Source organism: Acomys minous (genome assembly GCF_964271855.1).
Source record: "Acomys minous genome assembly, chromosome: 4".
Taxonomy (NCBI): domain Eukaryota; kingdom Metazoa; phylum Chordata; class Mammalia; order Rodentia; family Muridae; genus Acomys; species Acomys minous.
The window spans coordinates 123,647,806-123,668,782 of NC_140486.1; the positions used below are offsets into that span (position 1 = coordinate 123,647,806).

The 20,977-nt window shown below is 35.8% G+C and overlaps 1 pseudogene across 1 annotated transcript in view; it reads right to left on the reverse strand.

Annotated features, from left to right (window-relative positions):
• Positions 1–224: 224 nt before the first annotated feature.
• The window catches only part of LOC311596311 (DNA-directed RNA polymerase II subunit GRINL1A-like), a 123,578-nt pseudogene continuing 102,825 nt past the window's right edge, over positions 225–20,977 (reverse strand). The window contains exon 6 of the transcript XR_014783624.1: positions 225–431. The product of XR_014783624.1 is annotated as a DNA-directed RNA polymerase II subunit GRINL1A-like (transcript). The remainder of the gene's footprint in view (positions 432–20,977) is intronic.

Here is a 20,977-nt window from a genome sequence, read left to right on the forward strand (position 1 = left end):
TTAGGCGCCTCTTGAGAAAAGTAAAAGAATATTTCAATTTGTTAAATGTTAAAAGGAGCTATATACTTCATTGGACATGTGGACAAAAAGAATATTGTAGTTAAAAGTCAGCATTATCCCCGAGCATGAAGGATGTGTCATTTATTGTGTTAATTTGTAACAATTGACAAAGGAGTTAGATATAATCCATCTATCCAGAGAATATGACAATAGGAGATCCGATCACACCTGTTTGTAGAATAACAATATGTCAGAGAAGGCACAGGGTATTAAGAGGTAATTTGATTTATTGAACTCCAAATGGCTTAGGAGCCTGAACGTGGCATTTTGATGAGTGGTCACAGCTAGGTTGAAGAGTCAGAGATCCGACTTCATACTTGAAGTTGTTTGTCGCTCCCACTCTTGTATCATCCAAGAGAACCATTCAGTCTCTGGGAAACAAAACGGTTGTTACATGAAACTTAGACTTAATGATATAACTGATTGTGAACTTGTTGTTATTAAGTTGAACTTGTCCTTTGCTTTTATGTAGAAATGGGGTGCTCATTTTACTTTGCTTTTATTTGATAATTATTTGAATTTTAGGTGAGCGAAACAAAATTTCAGTGAAAAAAATTGACTTTAGCATGTGTGTTTACCAAGCACCTAATGAGAGAGTATTATATAAATACACAACAATCCAGATTCTACAGGAAAGAAAACCTAAGAATTTGCATAATGTTTTATTTACTCAAAATAGCTTAATACATAATGACATTTGGCCAATCCAAAAATAATAATAGAAAATCAGCACATTAGAAGTACACAACAGGCTTTCTGAGATTAAGTTCTTAAACAGCTTAACTTCAAGTTTATTGTGTGTTTAAGACCACTGTTGACTCCTACAAATGCAATAAAGGAACGGTTTTGGAGAACCTTTAGTTTCAAGGGTGTTGCTATGGTCTAGAATTGGACCATCTCTTCCCAAAGGCTCGTGCTTAAAGTTACCAGAGGACAGGGCTCTGGGAAAGTGTTTGGGTCTAAAAGGTTCATGTCTCAGCCTGGTGTGATGGCACATGCCTTTAATCCCAGCACTTGGGAGGCAGAAGCAGGCAGATTGATGTGAGTTCAAGGCCAGCCTCATCTACAAAGCAAGTCCAGGACAGCCAAGGCTTCACAGAGAAACCTTGTCTCGAAAAAGCAAAAAAGCTAAAATAAAATAAAATAAAATGGAAATGTTCATGTCTCACCAGTGGATTAGCAAGATGGTGAATATCAAGGCTAATAGAGGACGGGATATGGGGCCTGATCAGAGGACATTGATTACTGAAAGCATGTCTTACCCTTGGCCCCTTCTTGTCAGCCCATATCCACTGCTTGAAAAATTCAGCTCCACCACACTCTCCCCATTATCATCTCTACCTCAGCACAAGCTAACGCAGATGAAGTGCCCACAGACTAAAATCTCTGAAAATCTAAGTCAACATAAATATCTCTTCCCTTCACCAATATGCTTGGGTATTCACTACAGTGATAACATATGCAATTTAGTTCATATAAAGAGAGTTTTTTCCAACAAAATCATTTGCTGTATTAGGCAACAAACAATAGAGTAGGCATGTAGTCATTTCATAAATATTAAGCAGTCTGTTGAAAGAAAAGAGTTCATTGAATAGCACAGAACAATATTTAGTAATATTTAATAGAAATCCATGATTCATACATTTGTTTTATGGCCTCTCATGGGTGCCATTTTCAGAAGAAAAGAATGGAATACCAACATAACAACAAGAAACGAGAAGCCATCCTTATCATTAGAGGTTTGGAATATGGATATCAGCATTACAAAACATAGCACAAAGGTGGATTAAAGTTGAACAATATATACAAAAATTACATACAAACCAAGAGAGGACTCTCCTACCCAGCTGTCATACACTGAGGCATAAGCCATTAAAAGTCAAGGTTAAAAAATAATTTAAAGTAAGCTATTACTTGTATAAAGTACATTCTGCTCCTGCCCACAGACTTATTTTTTTAACTGTTATAAATAATTATGTCCGTTTCTTGAAGTTACTTTCTACAAAAAATAAAAATAAAAAATGAGCCACTGAGACAATTCCATTTCCAGCTCACACTTTTTCAATGTTAAATGAACACACTTTAATTAACTAAGCTTTTTTGATTAATCAAATCACAGATATGCTAATGATATGAACAAAGCAGTTTTCATCAGTGAAAATTTATAAAATCCCTCTAGTCAGCTTTAAGCAAAAGGCAAATTTTCACAAGGATGGTAACCCATACTACACCTAGGACAGATCCAATTTAAACCTATGTCCCTCACATATCACACCAACATGTATACAGTAATTAAAATATACTATGAACTACTTTTTTATTCAAAATGCATATAGATGTGCATATATGTTTTATATTTGTAGATACAAATCACACACACACACACACACACACACACATACATTCTCTATAGCTCTTCTGCTTTTCTTTGTTAGTTTTGGTTTTGGTTGTACTTAAAATAGTCTTTGATATTTTCCTGAAATCCCAAGTTAAAAGATGATTCTGTGAATTGCTCTGTATATACATTGTATAACTGAGATGAGCAAAGACTGCAAATAGACATGTTCATATAGTGGCTTTTGGAATTAGGTCTGTTTCATTGTCAAACCAAGTAACATTAGATCACAATTGGAAGAAGTATAGAATAATTTTCAACCGAGCAACATGGCTTCTTTGGCAAGGGATCACACCACAAGACCTTTTAGTTTTATGTGATCTGACTGGAATCCAGACACACTCTGGATTGCAGTATGATCTCTCTGGAAACTGGCACAGACTTAGTATATAAGAGAATGGCCATGTTTGAAAGTGAGGAGCAGGCAAAGTGATGAATCAGAGAAAGATCTGACAGAATGAGTCACAGATAGGCTACACCAGACTTTCACTAAATGAGGACAAGAAGGAGATGCTAGTTAATGGCATTGATGAAGAGAGACAGGGAGTTATGTGGAGAGTTTTTTTGTTCTGTTTTTTTTTCTTTTCATTTAATCAGTAGTTTCTTATCAGGACAGTTTTACAGATGCAGGCTGTAGAGAGATCAAGCAGGCATAGGTGAAGACAGAATGAGCCAGAGAAGGAGAATGAGGCAAAAATTTAAAACATATTGCCAGAATTAGTTTGAGGCCTGGAAGAGCAATTCAGTCAGAAGCCGAAAGAAGCCTGTTTGAATCAATCAGCTTGGAGGAGAGTTTAGTCCAGAAGAGCTAAACTGAATAGGCTATCGAGAGTTCAGAAAGAGCTAGAAAGGCTTGGGAGTATCTCTCATCTCATCCCTTCCTTGGGGAAATAAAAACATTCACAAAGTAGAGTCATGAAAACATCAGTGTGCAGACCTAGGCAGAAACAGACTCTTCGGAGTGACTTTTTCCCTTTGACTTAGACCAAAACAACTGTACTACACAGAAAAAAGAAAAAAAAAGGTTTTAAATGGTTGAAAAGGGGAGGGAAAGTAAGATAAAAGCAACCACAAAGCCAAAGTTACAAGGATGAAAGGACCCAGGAGAGCAATCTTTAGCATTCATGAAGAGTGCTACTGACATTAAAGCTTGATTTATGAGAAACGAAGTATTAACTATATTCTAGTTCAATGAAATGTTTTCCTCCAATTTAATACATTACAGAAGAGCATTCTTGCTTTACACCCAGAAGAGCTTATTTATAGATACTCTCTTTTGTAATTACACAATTACATATGCTATCAATTACAATTGATGATGTGCCTTTCTCCCATCTTACGCATTTTTAACATTAGGCAGTCTCCACTAATTCTTTCTTATAAGTCTTTCTTATGTAAGAAACATCAGAAAGTAACCTTTGTTGACAAATTGTTTTGGTTGTCTTCCTCTTTATCCAAATTTGTTTAACATTACTATTTATTTTAAGTAAAGATGACTATAACACTTTTCAAGTAAATTAGTGAACTTATAACATGGCTATCAAAAAACTACAGTGTAACAAACACATTGTAAAGCATCTCAGTTTTGGTGGAAATATTATACCTCACCAACATTTAATAGGAACAACCTTCTGGTACAGCAAATAAAAAGAAAAACTGCAATTATTCCAAGGATTCCCTAGCATATTTGTTTTAAAATATTTTCAAAGGACAGCAATAAAAATAAAGTGTAATTGAAAACAGACACCTGTAATCAATTATTTGCCTTGGGATGATGTTCATCTTGGTATGAGACAGTAGACTTACAGAAAACAATGAGTAAACAAATAATTTCCCATAAAATGTGTTTTGTTGGTTTAAATACTGACATTCATATAAAATCAAAGGTTAGATAAATTCTTTCTGATTCATGTTGGCCACCAATATTATTTAATAAGCACCAAAGTAAAACTGTTATTAACCCCTATGAAACAGTATACTTACTCCACAATTGTGCTATTTGATTAAAATGATTTTTTTGTTCCTACCATTTTGAGAAATAAAAAGTGAAAAACATAAAAAGAGAGGGCAGAAGGAAAACTCAAATCACATTTTAAAAAAATTTTTCTGTGACTCAGAGTTAGGGAGATTTGTTTCTTGTTTAATGCCTCGTTTTAGGACTTTTGCCTCATAGTTGCAAGAGGGATTTGCAAAAGCCAAACAATTTCAGAAGACATCTGGGAAGTGAGGGTGTTCTCCAATTAAGAATTATTTTTCCTTTTTGGAAAGTTCCATGAGAGGATAACAGGAGGCAGCTGAATTGTCCGAAAAACCCTCAATCAGACCCAACACACAAAAAATCCTCATTCTGCTGTCTTGGCTCCTAAAGTGCTGAGATTACAAGTATGTACCACCATACTGTACATTTGTTTTTCTAACTTTTTAAGAAATGAGAAAATGCATTTAAGTGCTAACTGGAAGTGGTAAGCCAAGCAATAGTAAAGAGTGATCTGATTGCATTATGAAAACAAATAATAGCCAGTAGTGGTGCCAACAGGATCTGTGGCCTTTACAATATGCAAAGACCTAAATTCTATGTGACCTGCGAGGAAGGAGACAACTAGATTTCAAAGAAGATTATACATCTCAAATACATTTAATTTCACTTAGATTATATATAAAGCATGCACTGCAAATTTTCTTCTGATTATGTCTGAGAATACAAAAATATTAAGATGTCAATAAAGTAAATTGTTTAAGATAAGAAAAAAAAAGATAATTTTTTATAATTTTCTCTGGCACCAGGCCCTACGAACAATGCTAAAGAATTATTGTAGCAAGATTTCTTATATGAGAAATGTAATTGGTTTCTACATATCTTTAAAGGAATAGTTGTTAATTTTGGAATTATGCTGTAAAAATATCCAGATAGTTATGGTTTTTGAAAATATATTACTAATAATCTTTCCAATGAAACCATACTGCTTAATTCTTAGTTATAGTGCAATGACAAGCCACATCCAATGGACACGCTCATGATTAGATAGAATGCAATGATAAAAACCTGGCATGCAGGGAGACATTGCTCCATGTTTATAGCCAAAAGAGGAAAGTTCTGTGAAGACAGCCAGATACATCCGGAGGCAGACAGAAAATGAATAGCTTGTTTGTGGCAGAGGTATGTGTTGAGATATTGTAATCTTCAAGAAAATGCTGAGTATCTATCAGCCAGTAACTGTGAGTGTGACCTCCTTAGACCAGAACTGTAGATGTGATCCAGCTAAAGTTGTCCTCACGCAGAGTAGACACAACCCAATACGACCGTCTTCCTCATAAACAGACAAGAGACTCAGACGCGCAGGAAGAATGTTAAGGGACAACATAGGCATAGATTGGAGTGAGGTCCCTACAGAGCAAAGAATGTCTAAGACAATACCGGAAGCTCAGCGAGCCTGCCCTAGAATCCTTAAAGAGAGTACATGCCTCCTGCCCCCATTCCAGCACCGAGGAACGTGAGGGAAAAACCAGGAATCTTAAATGCCTCATTGTAAGACATTAAGCCTTTTGGAGAAGAGAAAACTAAAATATGTTGAGGGGCTGAGGGGTAGCAGAATTGCTGAGGAGAATCAGGGTTCCGAAAGATGCATTACCAACTCTAACTCTCAGTAGGCATACTAAAGAGCGTGGCGTTGAGGGAGGATATGGAAGCTGTGCAACACTTAGCATGTCTCTGTTATCTAGCTGAGACAAAGCAGCCTCTAATCTAGGAGAACCTTTGTCATGTTCTACAGAAAACAACATGAGACTTAACACATCCGTGAGCATACAAGCCACAGAGAAGAGAAGCTACGGCAAACTCAGTCAGGAGAAAAAGAACAGGCGAGTTCAGGAAGGTGGTAGAAAGCCAGACTATACTGATCCTCAAAGTTCTTGTTGAGAACAGCCCTGGATTTAATCTGATGTAGACAAAACTGAGCCTTAGGCACAACATGACACAAATATTTCCTCTCCACTCAAACCTGGTGCAGTGTTGTTCTTGCCTATGAGCTGACTGTTTTAAATACCAATACACTTCTTGGCTAGTTTCAAATTTTAACATTTTTATTGTATTCATTACTTTCCTGTTGCTAAGATAAAAGACCATGGCCAAAGATCACCTACAGAAGAGTTTATTGTGGCCCATGGTTCCAGAGGGAAAAGAGAACATCATGCTAAGGAGGCATAGAGGTAAGAAGCAGGTACAGAGGCTGGAGCAGGAAACTGATAGATCACATATTTGTCCACAAACATGAAGCAGCATGATTAAGCTAGAATTGGGATGAGTCTATGAACTCTAAAATTCCAAACTGAGTGACATACTCTTTCCCAAGATGACATGCCACTTCCACAAAAATCTGCACCAAATGAAGACCAACCAGCAGACTTCTGAGCCTAAGGGAGATTTTCTTACTTAAACTACCACACTCACCCCTGAAGTAATAATAAAAGTGAACTGTACTTCCTGGTAAACAAAGAGGATGCTTTGGGTTTTTCTTATTTTATTAATTTATTCGTATTACATCTCAATTGTTAGCCCATCCCTTGTATCCTCCTGTTCCTCCCTCTCTCTCTTACTTTCCCCCTACTCCCCTCCCCTATGACTGTGACTGAGGGGGACCTCCTCCCCCTGTATATGCCCATAGGGTATCAAGTCTCTTCTTGGTAGCCTGTTATACTTCCTCTGAGTGCCATCAGGCCTCCCCATCAAGGGGATGTAGTCAAAAAAGGGGCACCAGGGTTCGTGTGAAAGTCAGAAGCAGAAAGAGTCAAATGGTATATACTCACTTATTATCTAGACACATGCCAAGGGGCATGTCTCATGGAAGTCTTCACTTACCAGGAAAGTGGGTCAGAGGGGAGGACATCCTATTGGGACTTTAGGTGAGAGAAGCATGGGAGAATGGGGAAATAGAAGGATCCAGAGGGTCCTAGAAACCTACAAGAAGAACATTATGATAGGCTGATCTGGGCCCAGGGGTCCCACTCAAACTATGGCACCAGCCAAGGACAATACGGGCAGTAAACTTCGAACTCCTACCCAGATATAGCCGATGGACAGAACATTCTCCACCGTTGAATGGAGAGTAGAGAGGATGCTTTGAATAGTCAGTGTGAACTTGTACAAAAGTATCATGCTGGGGCCAACTAGGAAGCCACTTTTATCCTGAGATACCATACAGCAATTGTAGGGATTAAAGAAATAATCCAAATAAGCACACATGGTAAGTACTCCATATTGTATGTAATTATTATTAGCATATTACTTATTAGCATAAGTAACTATGATTACTGTTGGCAAAACCAACTTTCAAAACACATTATTAAACATTATGCATTTTCATGCAATAATTTCATAGACTTCGCTGATTTTGCATGCAAAATGAAAATGACAATTATACAATTACAATTAACATTTTAATCCAATGCACTTCAACAAAAGATTAGATACTTGCATGAACCCTAATGATGTTTGCAAAAATGCATACCAAAATAAAATTGCAGGAATCTAGAAAATAGGGTCCAAAAAATAATATAAAACAGAACCTTTCAGTGCTATTAATAGTATTCCTTTACAATGTACATTAAATTTTTTCTTTCAGTTTGATTAAGCTGCTATGTATTTTTATATTGTACATATTTTATATTGTACATATATCCATTTAGTACATTTAGTAAAGAAGGTGCTTTACTAAAATCATGTAAAAAGAGATAAAATTACTCTGTACATTCTCAGTCTCACCCGAAAACTAACCCCTGCTCAGGAATCAAGTAGACCCTACAATTAGTAAGTGTTGAATTGTTTTTTTTTAAGATGTATTCTGAGCACCATTTTTATTTTATCATATATTGTAATTTCTAGAGTAGGTTTGCATCTCAGTAGCTTTCAATTTCAATATCATAATACTGCTTTTCTTTGCTGTATAATGATTTTTCATGCGCAATCTACATTTATCTTTACCTAGAAGTTCTGGATTACCCTTTAACTTAATGACTTAATTTATTCCATTCTCTTTCATTACAACTAATGACTGTATTCAGTTTATTTTCAATAAAACTTAATTATTAAATTTAAAAGGTTAATCAGGTTTAAATAAAGATGAGGGAAACATTTCTTCCATATTTGTCTGGCTTCCAACCTGGCTTCTGCAAACTTTAAATATTGTCTTCTGTTAAAATTGTACCCTCTAAAACCAAATGTAATGCACAGGGTATATGGGACAACATTGAGTGTTGGTTTCTAAAACATAAGAGTATTTCTTAACTTTATACCAAGTGATGTAGCTATTTAATTAACATTTTAGGTAGGGGTCATATTTTGCTTTATTTAGATGACAAGAAGCTGAAAAGAAAATCCCAGGAGAAAATATAACATCAAAACACTTAGCTAAATGGAAACAAAATGGGCAGGAAACAGTAGCATGAGGTCTACACTGAATCCCATTGAAGGCTGTAATTAGCCTATGCTTCAGTATTCTGCACAATACAATGAAGCACTATTTTACCCAATATATCTTAATTAAAAGCAAAACACAATACAACACAAAGCTACCATCAAAGAGGCGTTATTGGCACTCGCATAATACAGAAGATGAGGAAGGATTTTGTTTTCTTTGTTTGGCAAGAAAATTGGAACTGGGCATTCTATCTTCCACACTTCTCTCAATATAGCAGCATTTGTATACCAAAAATTGCATTCACAGTGTAAATTGTATGGATGAAAGCCACAGGGAAAGAGATAGTTTGTTGTTTTATAATTCAATAGTAATAATGCTTGGATTTCTCTGCTTTCTCTTTCACAAAGGAAACAATTATTCAAGGTTTAGTTTTTTGTCACAATAGGAGAGTTGGTTGAATATTATCATGTTCATATTTTTATATTCCCTCTTACTGGGATGCATTGATTATGAAATGACATTAAAATACACACCAAATTAATTTTTGTGAAAGTTTTAAATTTTGAATATCAAAGAAATGAGAATTCATTGTTACTCTGTTAATTGTAATATCCTATTACAAGGGAAGATGTGGGCTGAGAATTATCTCCCCTGAAAACAAGTTATCTATATACCATCTCAAGGGGGAAAAAAAGCAAAATAACATCAAGGATGGTTTATATTAGCATTTTGAAGGGACTTTTATTCAACTTGAATAATACAGCTAAAGAGTAAAAATCAAATCAGTGCTCAAAGTAATTTATATGGAAAAGAACCAATACTTACAGCAGAGTCAAACATAAAAGAAGCCGTAAGGAGAAGCTGAGGTTGCAGCATCATTTACTTCCATATGACAAGATGCTATTTCTAACAAATCTTTCAAGTTTTATGTAACAGCCATGCCTTATCAACTGAGGAGCAAAATGAACAATAGTGTGTGCCAGCTGACACTGCCACACAGCTTGCTAGTGACTCACTCTAAATTGACAAGGCCTAAACTGTGCTATAAGGAGTGGCTCATTTTCGCTGCTCTTCAAAAGAGAACAAGTGGAAGAAATCTAACCCAAAACAGGGCAGAAGTGCTACTCACAAACAAAGAATCAGAGACAGCTGAGTTCTCTCAAACCCTGCTAGTACCAAAGGGAAGATAGGCCCCCCCCCCCAGAATGTGTGTTTTCCAAGTCATTTACTTTCCTTCATTCTCACCCTGTTGCTTCTCTCTGTCTCCCTGGCCCCTCCTTCTCTCCTCCATCTCTGTTGCTCTTTCTCTTTCTCTCTCTCTCCACCCCCATCTCTGTCTCCCCCCCCTCCCCGTCTGTATCTCATTGTGTATTTCTGTCTGTCCCTCTATCTCTCTCTCTTTCTCTCTCCCTCCCTTTGTTTCTGCTTCTCTCTCTCTCCATTTCACCCACTGTGTGTTTATGCTTCTGCTCATGTGTGAGTGTGCCTATGTGTGCTTGCACACATGTGCACAGCGTGAGTGTGGATGAGAGAACAACCTCTACTCTCCCACTTCATCATCCACATTGTATGAGACAAGGTTTCTTTGCTTTGTGTCACTGTGTGCACTAAGTGATCTTTGAGATTCTGGGCTCCTCCTGTCGCTGGTTCCAGTCTCTCTGTAGTTGTGTTATTATACACATAGACACTGCAGCTGACCGTATGTGGACTACGCAGAACAGTTCAGTTCCTCACACTTGTGTAGCAAGCATTTTATTCACTGAGCTGTCTCTCCAAACCACCAATGCATTTTCTGTGGTATCATTAACTTTGTAATATGATGCCCTTTATAAGACCAGTATCTGAAAAATAGAATCCAAGTGTTCAAAAAACTCAGAAGTTTACAAGGGATTTAGAATCCAAGAAGTTTATGTTCCTTAGATAAAACCTTCTCACAGGAATGTGGCCTTATGTCTAATTCCATGGCCATCTAGGAACTATTTGCCAGCCTTTCTGTAATGTCTCTGTACATAACCACAGCACAGAGCAGAACAGATTCCATAATACACCAGGGCAAGAGAAAAGTAATGTCTTCCAGTGAACAGATTGTAGTTGATTTTATTTGGATTTATCAGAAGAATGATGGGCACAATGCCAAAACCAAGAAACGGGAGGGGCGTGTTAATAAGATAGAATAAGTTTACAGAGAGAGGGAAGAAATTGAAATGAGTTTAATGAGTCAGAAATATAGTCAGACATGCGTTTTTGGTATTGGCAATGCTAGATGATTCATTGAGGTGTTAGATTTGATTAACATGGCTAAAATTGCAGGACAGATGTTCCCACAGAAATCAATTAGTGCAGCATATACATGTGTCACAAATGCATAATCAGTGAGCAGTGGATATTATTAATGTGTGCTTCACAATATAGCGAGTGCATTTTTTAAAAACTGTATTTTCATTAAATTAAGAAAATGTGATAGATTAAAAGCTACTCCGTCAAGTCACTCTCTGAGGAACGTCAGTTCAAGGAATCCATTGGCTGTAGAGTGAAAAATAATGCAATGGGGAGAAGAGAAGGCAAAGGCTGACCTAAAACACGGAAGTCTTCAGAGACACTGAGAAACAGCACTCTGAATCTGTGGATGAAAGCAAAAGAGAATGGCAAGGCAAAGGACTCATCGAGTTGTCCTTCACGTTAGTGAGAAATACTCCATACCTTAAGTAATGCAATTTCCTTAAAGATAAACCACTTTGGGAGGAAAGTCTTTGTTACTCTGATTGTTTGTTCATTTGTTTCAGACATGTTCTCACTGGGTAACCTGAGCTGACACTGAACATGGAAAAGGACAGGCAGAAACTTGGGATTAATAGGATAATCTTTACTCCATAGTTAGCATATTAGTGTTTGCTGCCAATTATAATTTATTACAAATTTCCATTTACATAAAACACATTATTTTGAACTTTAAAACAGACAAGTTTTTTGTTTAATGTAAATTCAAATTTGCTTCTGACTGATCTAGAAAACATCAGCTAATTTTGTAATGGTAGAATTTAAAAACAGTGATACTATCTTATTACTTTTTTAATGCTGAAATAGAAACAAGATAACAGATATATATAACATATATAATATATACATATGAAACAAAACTGACAAACTTAAATGTTATAAAGCTTAAGTGCTTTGATTTTCTTTTGAAGTAGTTTTATTTTGTCATAATTTTCATGATTATAATTTGTGTATGTTTTCTCAGTTCGTTACTATGGTATCTAAAGTTGCTTAGAAGTAGCAATAATTAACCCTACTATAAAATTTATAATTCCTTCAAAATTTACTATGGAGATTAAAAAAAACTGTACTCTATTAGCATGTCCTAAGTAATCTACTTACTTTATGCATACTCATATAAATAGGAGTAGAAATCACTTTGACAGTTTCTAATTCACAATTGCCCATACCTTTATTTGGCTTATAGTGCAAGTAAAGTCCACCACAGCAGGAAAGTCAAAGCACGCTTCCAAAACATCACATCCATAGTTATGAACAGAAAGGGAAGCTTTCTCCTCTCTTACATGGCTATAAACCACCTGCTAAGGGAGTGGTACCTCCCACAGTGGGACGGATCTTTCTATAATGATTACTAACAAGGTCCCCCTCAGGCATGTCCATAAGCCAACTTGATCTAGAAAATCCCTCATTAAGTCCCTCCTCCCAAACAAACAAACAAACAAACACACTAACAATACCCTAAATGAAACACCTAGCAATTATATCATCTTCTCTGGACAAGTCCATGTTGTAAGTGAGTGTGCCTTATCTTTGTCCACTCAGTTTCTCAGGATCAAGAGCTATGCATTGAGTGACCAATGACATTGCTTTGCTCACAGCTTTACAGGGAAAAGTAAAATATAGAGTATCTTTGGATACAGTGTGTGGGGAGGGGTTTTCCATTCTAGACCTGCTTCCTGTTTGTGTCTTTGCAACTAACAGTCACACTTCAGTATCCTCTGTCTTTTTCCTTGAATGCCCTATTTTTTGGCATCTGTTTGTAGGATGGGGTATTATTATATGATTCAGTGGGTCTGGAATTCACTATGTAGCATAGGCTGGCCAGAACTTACTATCATCTTTCCCCAGCTTCCCAAGTGCTAGGATTTCATATCAGCAGTCCCTACGATCTCATTCAACCTTAGTTACTCCCTAGAATTCCTTTCGCAGAATGAAGTTACATCAGGACCAAGGTCTTCAGTGCATTAGCACTGTGACATAATACAATGAACATAGCAGTTTCTGGTTTGCTAATTTCTTTTTTAAACATTTTATATATAGTTATATTATAACACATACGTAAAATAAACTACATTTAGCAAGAAGAACCATGAAACACTCAGGAATTATATAAATGTTACATTCATAGTGTTTTGGCTATTTGTATTTAGCAGCCTTGACAAGAACATCTTTCCTATCTTGGTGAGCCTAAAGTTCTGAATGTAAATCAATATCTATCATATCTCATCTCTATCAACTTAAAATATCTATCTAGACCTAAAAACATCTTAACCCCTAAACAACTAAGCTTAATTATAAGACTAAACTATCTGGTCTTCAACCCCATCAGAACTTGAGAAGGAATAAGCTTGATTACCTGGATAAACAGAAGGGCAGATTAGCAGCTTCCAAAGTGAAAAAAAAAAGATGACAGAGACACTTTGCTGCCTGAACAGTCACCCAAAACTCTTCATAACATTGAGGCATCATCTTCAGCCTCTGGCTCAGTATATCAGACATACATAGTTGTATGTCTTCAAAAACCTCTGAGACGTACAGAATATGGCATTTAAAGATGTTTTTACTATTTTAAAGATTAATTTACAATAAGACAGTTTAACTCCTGGCAACACCTAGCCTAGTTCAAAGAAGATGATGAGCATCAAAGAACCTCCTTATGGAGACAGCTGCAAATGTGGTAAATCAGCTAATGGGCAAAATTTCTTCGTTTTGGCCATTGACAGATTTTGCCTAAAAATGGGCACACTTGGATGTAGGCAGAATTGACAGCCAAACTCTGCAAAAATAAGGTAGGCAAGTTCTCAATAGTTCCTGTCTCACAAATATGTATGTCAGATATACTGTCTTGCTAATTTAAATTGCAAAAACCATGCAGAAAAAATACATGAGCAAAAACTAAGAAAAATACAAAGTCAGAATCCTCTTACAGACTATGATCTAGTGTTTTTCACCTTGGTTTAAGGTATTAGATTTACAGTAACACAGACCTGACCGTGGTAGATTCTGGGACAACATGGCCTCTTCTTCTGTCCCTGTGTAATGTAAACTTGTTCAGAAAATGAACAAGCACTTTCCCCAACTTTAAGAGAGATTTATATTGGTCTTCAAATTATCCCTCCTGGAAAATTCTGAACATCTGAAAATCATCATATTTTCCCCATTTTAATTTCCTCATCCTATATCTGAATGCACTGAAATCTTTTCCTCCAGACTGATGGTTGCTCCTAAAGCTGTGGCACTATCACACTAACAGGATGCTCACTTCAGTGCGAAGCTTTCTCCATATCTTGCTTTCATTTCCTGTTCTATTTGCTATAAACATAGTTATTTCCATTCTGTTGCTTTCAGTCACATATGGCATTTTGAAACTGTTAAATAAAGAGATTATCAATATTAGATCTACCTCAGCTGTAAAACCTACATTTATAGAGAAATATGATCTATTCAATTTCATTTCTGAAAGCCTAGCATCCTAGAGACAGTCATAAATTCACATGATTACCCAAAGCATTACGTTTTGCATTTGGAGCACTATTTAACTAGAAAGAGAAATCAGACATTCATGCAAGCAAAGAAGCAGCTCCCTATTAATGACATGTGCAAAGAAACTGCAAAATATAAATGATTCTGACTGAGACCATTAATAAAACTTGACACTCAAGCAAAATGGCTCCATAGTATCTCCTCTGGGGACAAAGCACATGAGGAAAATATTCATATTTTGCCAAATTCAATATTTTGCAGGAAATCACTTTCTCCTTTATCAACTTGTCAGGAAAGTGGTAAAATGTTTGCAAAAATACTTACATGATATTATTTACAAAACCACAAGATGCACACTAATATTCATTTGAATACTTCCTGAAAAATCTTCAATTACATCAATTATTTCAACATAATAGCATTATATCTATTATAGCTACTTTGACATAGAAGTATGGACCTAAAAATTAAATTCAATAAATGCAATTTTAATATAATCTCAATAGCTGTAGGAAATAAGTTGTCTTAGAACATTCCTTCAATGGAAAATGAGGAATGTGTTTCATCTGGGATATGAATGAAAGAATCTAATGGGGCGTTTACTTTTTGCTGTTGTCTAGGAAATGACTTGAAAATTATCTTTAAGTAATAAACTGACTTATTTGCCTCATCTTGCTCCTGCAGCTCTTTTAAGCACAATACTCCATCTTACCATGAAGGGAAGAAAAAGGAAGTCATCAGAGGGCTTTCTTTCCTGAATTTGACTAAATTCTCCCTGGTTCTTCTAATAGATATCCCTTAGGAATGTGTGGGGAATAAGACATGAAGATGTTATAATTGAAAACGAAATAGGGGCTAATGTCCACCACAGGGGAGATAATTAGAAAAATCCTGTATTGGGCTACTGTTGTGAATGATAATCAAGTAGAGTTCTACCAGTTGATTACAAGCCTCATTCAGTACAGACCTCGTGTTCCTTGGCATGAAGTGATTAAGGAGTAAACATGCTGAGCTGCCACTGCGGGGTAGAGACATGAGACTGGCACAGGCTTGTATTTCTGTTGTGTTTTGTTTTTGGTACACCAAGTGAGTGTCTTGAAAATGAGCAGAACAAAAGTAAACTAAGTAGAAGAATCCAAGAAAATCAAGTGAGGACGCCATGATTTCATAGTTATTCTAGGTATTAGACAAGAAAGGAGCCAGCCAGTGTAGACATAACACTCCCGTAGCCTTAGCCATGATTAATGGAATCAATAGATTGGATTTTAAGATGTGCATAAGAGAGTGGCTATGCTAACTGCTAATTGTGTTCCTTTCCAGATATGTGTCCACTGAACTAATAAATTAGTTCATCCTAACTAATACATTAGAGTTATGAGTCTTCCCTTTACTAAAATTATCACTACTAAATTCTGATCTTTTTCAAGTCTGTGATGTCTGGCATAGCTAAAGATAAACATTCTGTGTAACCAGTGTATCCTTCACCGAAGCAAGGCTGTGTGCTTGAACAAGGTGTATTAGAATAAGAGCAAACATGAACACAGGTAGTTAAGGAGATCAGATCAGATCCAGTTAAACATGTTTGTAATTACATTTGAATAAGTCAGAAACTAAAATAAAAAAAACCCTGCTCCTTAGAGCACATTAAACTCTCTATTTTGAATTGTGTTAAGACTCATTCCATTTTGATGGATAACTTGCTATGTAGCTTCACTCTTCTGATTAGCTATGCAAGGATCTGTGCTGATAGCACAATCAAATGTTGACTATCTAGCTCCTGTAAAGGATTGCTTCTGCGTTTGTCTAATGGAATATGGTCTTAGGATTTACTTATGGCTTTTCCTTAGCATTTTACAAACTAAAGCGTTTTCCAGGTATGAATCTAAGGAGTTAAAAGGTTGTTAAATTCTCATATATGTAGGGAAAGGATCTTTAAAGTATTGCCCAGTATGTTCCAAGACTTCTCTAATGTTCTTTATGTTTTATCTAATTACATGATCATTAATGCTTATGTTCATTTCCAGAATGGTGGATCATTTCAAGATAGATGTTTATATGCATTTAGGGAAGAATAAATATTCTTTATGGTCATAAGGTAATAAAGCACTCCTAGGAGTGAACTGAATACCCATGCTTACAGAACAACACCAAAACTAATATAATGAAGTTTCCCAAATCAATATGTATTACAGATACACTAAAGAAAGAAAGTTTCTTTCGAAAGCAATATGAGTACTCTCTGGTCATCCTAACAGCATATATTCTTTAAAAATATGATTTTAATACATGCTGAATTGAATAAATTTGTTTCAATAAAGTTAATTGTGTATTAACTATCTTATATCAGATACGAAGATGTTAATTTTCTTGATTGACACAAAATACATAAAACAAAATCTTGGGACACAAGTTGTAAATGACCACTATATTTTCACTGTTTAAATTAGGTATAATATGGTCTCTTCCAATCTGGATTCAAGTTCAACGTATCTAGTCTGCCTTATTGACATTTACAAAAATATCACAAAATGTCTTGAAATGGTGACTGGAATACATATATCAGTACCTTAATTTGCATACTGGGTGACAGTATTTTAAACTACCTTTCAATATATTTCCTTACATGTGCATACTGTATTTGAAGAGTGATTTACAATATGAAGGAATGTTTATAGGTAGGAAAGACATTTAGGATACTTCCAAACTCATTCAGAGATTATATGCATGCTTTTTTGTACTCTGACTGACAGGACAAATTATAAACATCTTACAGAGAGTCTTTACCCATGAGAAAGGACACATTTTCTTCTCTGCAGCTAACACCATACTTTCTGAGTAGTCCAGCAACAAAGAGAAGACTACAGCATCACTCTTATAAACTACTATTTCCACCAACTTCTACAGCATTACACAACAATACAATCATCTTTGAATATATATGTGTATATATGTTGTATACATACAAAATAGTAAATTAAGTCTCTACCAAATTTTTCTGTTTTTTAAAAGATCATTTTAGTTATGGAAATCTCATTACAAGTAAGGTATAGAGACAGGTGTTGGGATAGGGATAATGAAAGCAAGACCAAGAGAAAGATAGAAAGATATACAGACAGCCAGACACACATATAATGGATTAAGTTCATATGACTGTCAAGTCTAAAATTTGCAGGCAGTTCAGTATGCTGGCAACTCTGTGAGGGGTTGATGTTATAATAGTTCATTTATTTATTTTTGAGACAATGCCATAGTGTTTATAACAGGCTGACTTCTAATTCATGATCCTCTTGCCTCAGCTTCCTGATTGCTAAAATTGGAAAAATGTGCCATCAACCTTTGAAGATACTGTGAGTTTTTAGTATAAATTTAGTCCATAGGCAAACCTCGTGCCTCTTTAGGACACATCAATATTTTAATTAATGGTTATCAACTCAGTGTATTTATTCAGAGTCTACTAATGTAATTATTAATAACATCTAAATGACTTCACCTCATGCATAGACCGACGTTTGACCGGACAACTTGGCACCATAGCTTGCTCAATCCAATATAAGTATACCTGTGCCCCTGTGATAGTTACTTTTCATTGTCAACTTGGCATAATCTAGAAACACCAGGGAAGAGGGTTTCAATGAGCAATTGTCTCGATCAGGCTGTCCTGTGTCGTGGTTTGAAAAAGACTGACCTCCATACCCTCATATGTTTGAATATTTGGTCCCCAATTGGTGGAACTGTTTAAGGAAGGTTGAGGAGATGTGGAGGAGGAAGAGGAGAAGCAGGGGGAAGAGGAGGAGGAGGAGACATGTCACTGGGGATGGGTTTTCTGCGTGTGGATCAAGATGTGATCTCTCAGCTTCGTCTGCCATACCTTCGCTAAATAAACTCTGAAAGTCTGAAACTGTAATTCCAAGTATCCTCTGTGTTTTATAAGTTGCTTTGGCCAAGCTGTTCTAGCTCAGTAACAGAGAGATAACTAATACAGCATATAAGTGTGTCTGTGGAGGTCTGTATTGATTATGTTAAATGGGGCTGGAAGACCCACCCATTGTGAGTGACACCATTCTTTTTGTTTGAGTCCTAGAGTGTATAACTGTACAATAGAAGCTTAGCATGAGTGAGTATTAATATATTCATTTTTCTATCTGCTCTTCACTATACTTTCCCTGCAGTTGTAAGGTGAGTAAACCGTTCCTTCATTAAAGTTGCGTTTGCCAGGATATTTCACCACAGTAACAGCAACAAAACTGAATCACTACCTTAATCATTATCTGCTCCTTCTTCACCTGAAAATCAACAAAAATAATAAGAAATAGAACAACACTCTCTAAGAAAAATCTTTTGAGGAAGCAGAACATCAAACATAATAAAATACCCTTATCATACATAAGCCAATGCTGCCAAAGCGAGCCTTGTAGGAAGGGACAAAATAAAAAAACACCAACAGAAGGGTGGTTCTCAGATACAAGCATCAAATGAGAAGGTATCATTGTCACCTAATAAACTCCATCATGGAAACAGAGAAGAGTTCAATCTGGAGCAAGCTTACCAAATTATGTATATATATATATCAGATAAGTAGTGTCATACAAGGGCACATGTATAGCAAAAGTCTTATTTGTAAAAAGCATCAGTCTGTGTGCAGCAGCAGCACTTATAGTATATAGTCTGTAATGCTACATACAAAATTCTACACTCAGCTTCACAGAACAGCCTACATGTAGCTAGTTTAGGAAGACCTCACTTATGTAATGATGTGAAAGGAAAAAGAATATGATACAGCATCAATATATAGCTATTCCAGAACAGAATGGACAGGATTCTCAAATTCTGTATGCTTTCGTCTATCAGTTTCCAAGTTTCAGATCTTACACTAAGGTCTTGACCTACTTTGAATTGATTTTCACACAGAGTAAACGATAGTGGTTGAATTTTAATTTTCTACATGTGGATATCCAATTTCCCTAGCTCTGGTCTCTCTTTCCTCTAACTTAGGATTTTGATGGGTTTACAAAAAATCATATGATTGTCGTTGCATGAACTCATTTCTGGATCCCTTATTCTATTCCATGCTCTGCATGTCTGTTTTCTGTGCCAACACCACAGAAAAGGAATTATTATAAAGGATTCTAATAGCCTAAGAAATAATCTCAAAGCTTGACAAATATAGTAGCGTAAAACTAAAAAGCTTTTTTGTAAATGAAACAAATATGTAGAGAAAAGAAAGCTGACTGAATGTAAGAAAAAATTCCCAAGTCTAAATCTCATATCAACATCTGGGATGGATAAAGAACTCAAAAAACTTAACTACACTGAAGCATGGTAGCTTATACATGCCATTAACTCAAGTGTTCAGAAGATACCGAAAGATTTCTTCAAATTTAAGGCCATTCTGATCTATACAGTGAGTTCTGGGCCAGCCAGGCCCAAAGCAGTGATAAGATATCTATAAGTAAATCAATAGACAAGTAAATTCTAAAAAACACTCATCAAATCAATAAATAGGCAAAATAATTATGCAATTATTTCTCAAACTAATATAAATGTCCAAAAATAGATGAGCATATGTTCCCTTTGCTAGGCAGGAAAATGCAGAACACAACTACGGAAAGATTCCACTTCACTCCAGTAGGATTGGCTATTATCTAAATAACATACAAAAACTTGGTGAGGATACAAAGGTGTGTGTATTGGGGGTATGTGTGGGTCTTATACCCTGTCTAAGTGAATTTAAATTAGTGTGAACACTATGAAATCAGAACGGATGCTTCTCGCAAAAAAGAGAGAGAGAGAGAGAGAGAGAGAGAGAGAGAGAGAGGAAGAAAGAAAGAAAGAAAGAAAGAAAGAAAGAAAGAAAAGAGAGAGAGAGAAAAGAAATTGAACTACCATATAACAATGTTAAAAATCTTCACTATTTGCTTAAACTTAAGTCAACATAAAGAAGCTACTTGCACATTCACATTTATTGCTGTGTAAGGAATAACCAAGATAAGGGATTAGCTTAGATATTTAACATCAAAGAATGGATATGGAAAATGTATTAGATTAGGACAAGCTTTTTTATTCATACGTTAAGTTATGTGCAATAAGATGGATGGATCATCATATCAAGAAAAATATCCCAGATTCAGAAAAATATATGCCAAGTGTTTTCTCTTATACGTACAACCTAAATAAATTTTCCATGAAATTAAATACTTATAATGGGAAATCTTTAATGAAGAGGAAAGGAAGAAGAGAAAAGGTGAGCTTAAAGGGGAAGTAAATGTAAATACAAGAGATGAATGCACAAAACAGTCTTGATGAAGCCCACCACTATGCCAACGTACAATGAAAAATTAACGCTAGATTA